Source organism: Quercus lobata, chromosome 2 (assembly GCF_001633185.2).
Source record: "Quercus lobata isolate SW786 chromosome 2, ValleyOak3.0 Primary Assembly, whole genome shotgun sequence".
Classification (NCBI taxonomy): Eukaryota; Viridiplantae; Streptophyta; class Magnoliopsida; order Fagales; family Fagaceae; genus Quercus; species Quercus lobata.
The window spans coordinates 36,422,235-36,431,993 of NC_044905.1; positions in this window are offsets into that span (position 1 = coordinate 36,422,235).

The window sequence follows — 9,759 nt, forward strand, 5'->3', positions numbered from 1 at the left end:
TGTGAAATGGTTGTTATGGTATATGCAGGTAACTGTACGGAACATTATTTGTCCAAATCGGATTATATGGAAGTTTATTTATTGCTACTACAGATAGTGTCCAAGTAGATATTTTCAATACAGAGTGTATGGAAGTTGTTATTGCGGAATGGTTGTTATGGTATGTGCAAGTCATTGATAATTGACCAATACTTCTTTCATTGAATGGTTGTTATGGTATGCACAAAACAATATTCAATAATTGACCAATTCTTTGTTCATTGACATATTAAAACATTACATTAGTAGTCTAGTACTATTACAATGCAAATTCATTAACACCATTGTCATAACTATCTCTACTAACCAATTAACTACTTCAGGGCAACAACCTCGGCCTCTTCACTCAAGAGAACTAAATTGAGCTAAAACACAACAACAATAACATAACAATAACAGAAAAGATTCATGACAAAATGCATGCAAACTTCCACATTCTTTGCTTCTCTTCAGTAAACATAGCATTTTCCTTAGCTTTTACACAAGCAGCTCGAGCCTTTCTCTCCCTCTCCTTGGCTACGGCTTCCTCTTTAAGAGCCTTTTCTGCCATTTGCCTAGCTTCTTCTGCCGTTTCCAGAGCTGTCATTTCCCTCCCATTGGTAAGTTGGAGAGCACTCTGAAGCCTAGACATCCTCTCTAGAGCCGAAAGTGTAGTTTCATTCCCACGAGGACAAGTTGGGTTATCAAGCCAAACAAAGAAAGGACACTTAGGACCAACCTTATAACGGCTACAACCCAAGAACCTCCTCCCAAATTGTACAAACTTAAACTTGTTCTCAAAACACAAGTCTGCTCATTGCACATATGCCTACATGAACCCGACAAATTACCACTTGATGAAGACATATCAATAAAACATGATTCCTGGGAAGCCCAAATTTAGAGTTTCACACAGTAAGTTGGCACTTGAACAAAATTTGAAACCCTAAATCGAGAACAAACACAAATACCTTGATTTTCTTTACCGAAACTTCCTTCCCTAGCTTCGATGTTGCGAAACTTGTGTTTTCTTCCTCTCCGGGCACTCCAAACCACGAAAGAACACGTTGATCTCACCATAGGTCTCTTTCTCGAAAAGTTTTTGAGTTTTGGGTATTTTGATCTGCATTATGTTGTGTTTTGGGGTTAAGAGGTGTTTTTGTAATAACTGGAATTGAGGTGGGTTACGGAGATTGACGGAAACATACCACAAGTGAGTTAAGTGATACTTTTCAAACAACGGGTAGGCAAAGTGATTTTCACCCAAACCACAAGTGGGTTATGTGTAATTATCCCTAATCGAAATCACACACATTGTTAACACCGACAACAAGGGCAATTGTACAACTCTTACATGGTGGCAAAGTAGATTATGTGAAAAAAAAAATGATATAGGGATTTGCTTTAATGCAGTGGTAGTGTTAGGGAAAGCCTGCAATGGTGAAGATATCTTGGCGGAAAAATATGAAAGAGAGGTAGAACTCCTAACCAGTGACATGCTGACAGGTAAGACAAATGGGTGAATTCAAATCAGTTTGGTGCCAAATGCATTAATGATTCTGCAAAAATCATGGAGCGCGAATTTGGAAAAGTCCACCCTTACTTTTCTCTTTAGATTCGAATTCAAATTCCCAACAATCTTTGAAGCCTTAATACAAAAAAGAAGGGTTTAATGGTGATTACGAATAGGGGAACTTGCACTTTTCAACCCTAAACTACACCCACTTTTACACTTTACCCCCTAGAAATATCAAAATGAACAATTAGGGGCAGTTTGGATTTGCTGTTTCCATAACTCATAACTCTGTTTCCATAACTCATTACTCAAAAATGGTGGGACCCATAGCTGAGAAGTTCGTTTGGATTTTGTTTCCATCACTCAATTCTCTGATTTTTGAGTGATGAGTTATGGAAACTGAAAACATATTTTAGGTGTTTTCAGTTTCCATAACTCAGTTTTCAATAACATTTCCGTAATTAAACCTACACTGAGGGTCCCACGATCAGAGTCCAACCGCAACTTTTGACCCTTTTTTTTTCTTCTTTTTTTTTTTTTTTCACTGGGTTTGGTGAGTTTGGTTTATTCTTCTTCTTTTTTTCTTTTTCCCAATTACCCCAATTCGACCTTGATTCAGTTCAGTTTTAAAAAACCATGTTTTTAGTGCTAAATTATATATATATATATATATATATATATATATATAATTGGGTTCAAGTTACACCATCTAATATTTTTTAACTAGATATGAACTTTGATAAATCTACCACTAGATTACATTACTTTCATATATTATTCATGCTTACAAATTTTAATGATGATCAAAGATCAATAGCTATTTTATCAATCAATTGTTTAAAGTCAAGTTTTTGTTATTTAAAATAATGTATAAAAGATGAGTTTATGGATCAAGTGGTAAATTACATTCGATTGGCACGAAAATTGACATATATGTTAAGAACATATAGAACATGTAATTAAATGGTTGAATTTTTAAAATAGGCAAAAAACACATTTTAGTCCCTACATTTTCAGGCTATTCTCATTTTAGTTCCTACATTTTATTTTTACCGCTTTTAGTCCCTATTCTGAAAAACGCTTCCCGTTTTGGTCCCTGCCGTTACATTAGAAACGGAAAAAATTGATGTGGCAAACAGTAAGAATAAACAATATTAAATTAATGTCCACGTGGCTTAATTTAATAATAAAAAATGTTTCTTGGCATTAAAAAATGCCACATCAGCATTTAAATTAAAAAAATTAATTTTTTAATTTTAACTAAAAAAAAAAATTACAAACAGAATTAAAAACTAAAAACCATATGAATTGAGATCTAAGTGTGTCTTGAACAAGAACACAAACCCAAATCCAAGAACATAAACTCAGAAATAAAAATTTTTTAAAAAAAAACAGTAAATCTTTGTCACTGGGAAAGTAGAAACAAACCGAAAAAAATAAAAATAAGAAAAAACCCGGATCCTCAACATTACCACAGATTGGCCACAGATCCTCAACAAACCCCAAAAAAAACCCGGATCCTCTATGCTTCTCTCTTTCAGATTTGGACCGATAGACCACCCAATCACTGCCGCACATGCGTGCCATAGCTCTAAACACACCGTAGACGAAGCCAAAGCTGGTGCCATAGCTTTCAGATCGCCTTTTGCAAGTGTTGTTTGTGGATCATGATCCTCACAATCCTGACCGTCCTTTTACTGGGCCCAGTTTCTCAAACCCACGCTAGAAAGCCCCACGTCATCACCTTCCGATCCCCGAACCTCTATCCAGAAGGCCTAACCTATGACCCATCGGCCCAACACTTCCTCATAGGTTCTGTCCGCGACCGCAAAATCAAGTCTGTCTCCGACGCAGGAGTCATCGAAACTCTAATCTCCGACCTCGACCTCCACGAAAACGCCACTGTTTTGTTTGGGAATGAAAGAGTTTTGTTCAGATTGTCCTCTCTCTCTTTGTCTTTCTTTCTTTCCTTTTTTTCTTATTTTTATTTCTTTCTGTTTGTTTCTACTTTCTTAGCCATAAAGATTTACTGGTTTTTTTTTTTTTTTTTTTTTTTTTTTTGATTTCTGGGTTTATGTTCTTGGATTTGGGTTTATGTTTTTGTTGTTCTTGTACAAGACACACTTTACATCTCAATTCATATAGTTTTTAGTTTTTAATTTTTTTTATTTAGTTAAAATTAATAAATTAATTTTTTTAATTTAGATGCTGATGTGGCATTTTTTTATGCCAAAAATTTTTTTTTATTATTAAATTAAGTCACGTGGACATTAATTTAATATTGTTTATTCCTATCGTTTGCCACATCAGTTTTTTCCATTTCTAATGTAATGGCAGGAACTAAAACGGGAAGCATTTTTCAGAATAGAGACTAAAAGCGGTAAAAATAAAATGTAGGGACTAAAATAGGAATAGCCTGAAAATGTAGGGACTAAAATATGCTTTTCGCCTTTAAAATATGAATTCAATAACAAGTTATTAGATGGTGTAATATTGCTTAAAGTTATATCAAGTGATTAAATGGTTGCTTAAATTATATCCGATTAACATGAAAATTGGCATGTATGTTAAGAACATATATATATATATATATATATGAATGTATGTATGTATGTATGAGTGTGACTGAAGGATTTGACCATGGTGATATATTTGGGTTCATACTCAAATAGCGTAGTCCAAGTCCTATTCTCATTAACCCAGTCCAATTCCTTCTAGGATTAAAATAATAATAATAATAATAAAGTTAGGCTACAAACTTCATTATGAAGATGATATTTATTGTTAATCCTGTTAACCTAGTCCCATTCCTCTTAAGATTAAAAAGAGCACTCTCTAAATAAATAAATAAAAGAGGATTAAAAAATTGCACTCTTGATGTGACCAAAAATGTTGCATGTTTTGTTAAAGCACTAATAGTAGTTGAGCTTTGATTTCTTCAAATTTGGTGTCCCTAGAAAGGCATGGATGTCTAGTTTCCACAGGCTCTAACCTCATTCAATTTGGAGTTATGGTCGTTGAGATATTGCATTTGGAAGGGGGTTGATGCAGTATAGGAAATTCCGAATCACTTTTCTTTGGAAAATTCATTTCTCCCGATCCGTGACGGATGTTGTCAAGCCCTTTTTATGGAAGGTAGTTGAGACATCATACTTCAATCTTGTTTAGGCATATTGCTCCAATTGTTGCTGAGTTGGTATAGTTTTTTGTGTGAAAATGGCCCCAAAACAGCTCTTTTTGACCTGGAAATCATGAAACATTTAATAAGGATTTCAGTATTTTATTGATATCTCACCCAATTTTGGCCTGTGAACTATCATTTTGAAGGGAAAAATATGTACTACAAGATGGTCCAAAATTTATCCTAATTGGTTGGTCAGATAAAAAAGTCAATTTTTTTATCATCCCCAATTAGGGTTTTTGGTCTTAGTTCTCGCCATAAATGGCTAAATTGATTTTGAATTTTTGCTTTTTCGTCCGATTGGGGTAAATTGTGTTGCTTTAATTTATTCCCCACTTTTGGCATTAGAAATCATGATTTTCACCCTTTTTTTCGATACGATAATCTAGGCTGGACAAAATATGGTATTGACAAGACCAATGGAAATATTCCAAGTATCATTGAATAAGAATTACAAAGAATACCCAAGAGCCAATCACAAGTCAACATGTGTTAGTATTTTTAATTTAATGACATAAGCAATCTAATTAAATGATGCCATGTGTTGTTTTAAATTAAGACACTTTAGCTAATCAAACAATGCCATGTGTTCCTTGGAAAACAAGACATTAAATCCCTCCATTTTAATAATGATACATATCATCAATGATAGTCAATCATGTGTTATCACACCTCCCCGAGATTGCTATAAATAGAGGTCCTCCTTGGTGTTGTGAGAGCACATTCAAAAGACTTGAAGCTCTGTCAGAATCAAGTTCCAAAGCTTTCAAGAACTTCAACACTCGAATACAAAAAACATTTGAAGAGAAATCATTCAAGTCATCTTCCTAGATCTAAAAGTGCCCAAGAATCAAATTCAAAAGCTTTCAAAAACTTAAAGAGATTACAAGTTAGTGAAGATCTATGGATTTAAGCCTCCAAAGTCCTAAAGAACTTCCATTACAATCTTCAAAGACAAAGGACATTCAAAGAACACACGAAGAATGCAAAGAACGAAGGATTCCTAACAAACACACAATTAAAGATTTATTGTAATTATGTTTCAAAGATCTTTCGATATGTTTCCCAATCAAATTGAGGACCATTTGATGTTCAAATCAATATTATACTTGAACCAAAGATTTTTCAACAAGATTGAATTAGAGGAGTATTATGTTGCAATAGGATTTAATTTTAGGGAACTATACCTTCTCATTCATCATACAAATATTCATTTGGGAAATTATTTGGATTGTTTGATTTTCAAATTTGAAATTTAGTATTTACAAATGGGTCTGGGCCTTTTTTAGGGTTATTTGTTGGGCTTTAAGACACCGTGTTGATCATTTTGGTAAAAATGTGAGTTTTGTCATTGAGATTGGGGACAACAAGTATAGGCTAGAACAAAATAGGATGTCTACACTACCAAAGCAACCAAAAAAAAAGCTCCTTTATTGCAAGATCCACAAAGAGTAGGAGACAAAAAGGAAGCTAAAACTAAAAGTGTTCGTTTAGAAATAACTTATCTATCTATAAAGTTGATTGCTTTTTTGTTAAAATTACTATAGTAAAAAAAATAAAGAGTGGGATCAGTACTAAACAAAAAGGTGAGCAAACCAAGGAGTGGGTGTAGACATCTCATTTTGTACCCCATTAATAAATTTTGGTCCCCGATTCCAATGATGAGCTTGACATATGTTAATCAAGGGTAATTAAAGAATTCACAATAGTTTGGAAGTAATCACAACTCAAAAGTACTCAAATCGCTTTGAAATCACTATTGAAAAATGACCTTTACTCATTGTTTTGACCATAACTTTTCATACACAAAGAATTTTTTAGTGAGGTTTATTTCATTGGAAAGTGGACATTCTGGGCAGTGATTTGAACACAAAATTCGCCTAATTTGGATTTAAATTGAGTGATTTAAGGCCGTTTGAAGTTGGGCCATAAGAGTTGTCATATTATGTAGGGTTTTTGGGGATTCGTATGCATGAATCATGCATGTGTACGCATTCCCCAACCATGCATTCGTAGGGTCATTTCTAGAAGCCTATAACTTCAATTTTAGGGGCCCATACATCATTCTTTGATGTGGGCCAGCTCCTACACCTTTGGAAACGTCCAAAGACCTCTAAAAAGCCTTAAAAACAATAATTTTAACTTATAAATACTCATCTTATGTCTCCAATCAAAACCCTAGCTAGAGAGAGTTATTCTTTGGCCTCCATCTTCTCTAAAACCCCAAGACAACCCCTTAGCACGTTTTTTATAGATTCAAAACCTCTCTTTTGTTAGTTCTAAGGCAGAAACTAATGTTCTAATTTGATTTCTCAAAAACCTTTTTCAATTAAACTTTGTACTTGGGTTGTGATTTCTAAAGACTATTGTTTTCTTTAATTCCTTTGCTCCTTTTAGGGTGTGTTTGGTTGGAGGGATGAAAAAGTGAAAGGATAGAAAATTGTGGGAGGATAGGAAAGATTTTAATTTCCCTCCTTTTTGTTTGGTTGAGAGTGAAAAAGTGGAGGGATGAAAAAAGTGAGTTTGTATAAAGTTACTCATATACCTTTGTTAAAAAATGATGCACAATTAAAATAAAAAAAATGACAAGCAATTAAAAAAAAAAAACAATCACCCAAATTTATTAAACAATAAAAATTGTGTCCAGGAAAAGAAATCATGTCTAATTAACAAAAAAAAAAAAACGTAACACTACGTACAGCCTAGAAAATCAAAAGAAAAAATGATTTAAAAAAAAAAAAGAGTAGGCATTGTTCTCAGAAAGTGAAAATAATAATAATAATAAATAATGCCTTAAAAGGAGCAAACGCCCAAGAAAGCAGGCAGGAGAAAAAAGAAAGGAAAAAAGAAGAAGAAGACAATGGGACGAAATTAGTGCAGTGGGCAATTTTGTCATTTACCCATAAAACTCCTCCCACACTATTTTCTCTCCATTTTGGAGAGACAACAGACATGTTTTAGGTGGGCCCGGGTGGAAAATGCCTGGGCCCCACCAAAAATTTTCCTCTCCCTCCCTCCTTACCAAACAACACCCTTTCTCATTTTCTCTCCTATTTTCTCTCTAAATTTTTCCATCCTTCCTAAAATCCACCCATCCAAACATAGTGTTAATCTAATCTTTGTGTTGCAGGCACTAAGGGGTCAGTTAAATAATTTCAAACTCATAATCCTAAGCAAGGCAAGTGTTTTATTCTCATGAATTCTTTCTTTGTTTAATAGGATTCACTTGAGTTTCTTACACATAGTTTTTATATTTGTTTTATTTGATTTGTTTATTGACCTTAATTCTTTTGATATGTGTTAATATGATTTTGGGCTGATTATATTATTCTTTTTGTTGTTCTTGTTTTATTATTTTGGTTTTATGTAAAATTTAGCATGATTATTTATTTTATGTTAGTTTAGTTTGCTATTTGTTTTGTTTTATGTTTATTTGTTTATGTTGATGCTTTGTGTTATTTTCTTTGTGCTAGTTTAGTGTTTAGGGTTCTAACATGCTTATTTGATTTCTGTTTTAATATCTTTGAATGATTAAATCAATAAAATTGTGATTTTTCAGTTCTGTGTTAAAGGATGTGTACGCATTATCGAGTATGTGTGTGCATGGTTTCGACCATGCGCACGCATAGTTGAGTATGTGTACGCACCCCAAACCCAGATTAGGGCAAAATCTTGTTTTAATTATTTTAATCATTTTTCACATGTTCTTTTTTTCTTAAGTGATGTATGTTTAGGTTAAGGATTATGACTTATTTAATAACTTCTTTATCTAAATATGACCTAACAACACATAATGGAGGCCGGCCCACAAACGAGGCGGTCTTGAATGTCTAACACCTTCCTAAGCTATACCCAAACTCCGAACCCATAATTTGCTATGCAGACCTATGCATGTAAGTGATTGGCCCAAAATGTCTAATATGGTTCCTAGACCTAATCTGGGTGGCAATTTCATTTTTCTCCCTTTGCCATAGTCCACCCCAAAGGCCGAGACGTACTCCCTTAGAGCATCCACAACAGTGGATGTAAAATTTTAGCTATTTAGCTACACAAAAAGTCACTTTATCTATTTTTCCTACACACATGCTACAGCAGTGGATCTATTTTAGCTTTTAACACAATAAAATAATATAAACATCACAATAAAATAATATAATCACTACAATAAAAATAATATATCCCACCATCCGATATAACCACAACCACAGCCACAACCACCATCAACACCACCACCACCACCAGTCCATAGCAGGAAAAAAAAAAAAAATCTCTCCTTTTTCCTCACAACCACAGCCACAACCACCATCAACACCACTACTACCACCAGTCCACAGCAGGGAAAAAAAAAAAAAAACCCAAATCTCCGATCGGCGGCGTGATACAACCACTGGCGGCGTGAAAGAACCAATATCCACAAGCAAGCACTCCGTTCAGCAGCGAGCTCCATGGGTTTCCCAGTCAGGCACTCCGATCGGTGGCGAGCTTTGTGGGTCGGTGATCGGAGTTGAGAGAGTGAGCTTGAGTTGAGCTTTATGGATCGGTGATCAGAGTTGAGAGAGTGAGACCGGAGTTGAGAGAGTGAGCTTGAGAGATGAGAGTGAATGAGAGAGCGAGAGGCATGAAAGAATGAAAAAAAAAGGGGAAGGTGTATTATTTTAATCAACTAGCCGAATAAAAAAAAAAAAAAAAATATATATATATATATATATATATATTTTTTTTTGCTCTCAGCTACAGTGTACATTTATATATAGATGTGCACTGTAGTAAATCATCTAAAATTTTAGCTTTTGCCTCCACTGCTGTAGTGAGATTTTTGTGTTTGTGGAGCTAAATTTTAGCAATATAGCATTATCCCTCCTTTGTTGTGAGTGCTCTTACGCGTAGAGTGGAACCTGCAAAGTAGTGACTTTTTGAACAAAAACAAGCTAAGTGGGACTCGCAATAGTAGTAGAAATAAGCTAGTTGAAACTTGAAATAAACTTCTTTCTTGGGGATCCATGTGATGTTTGCAAATAGTGTAGAAAATAAGCTAAGCTAAACA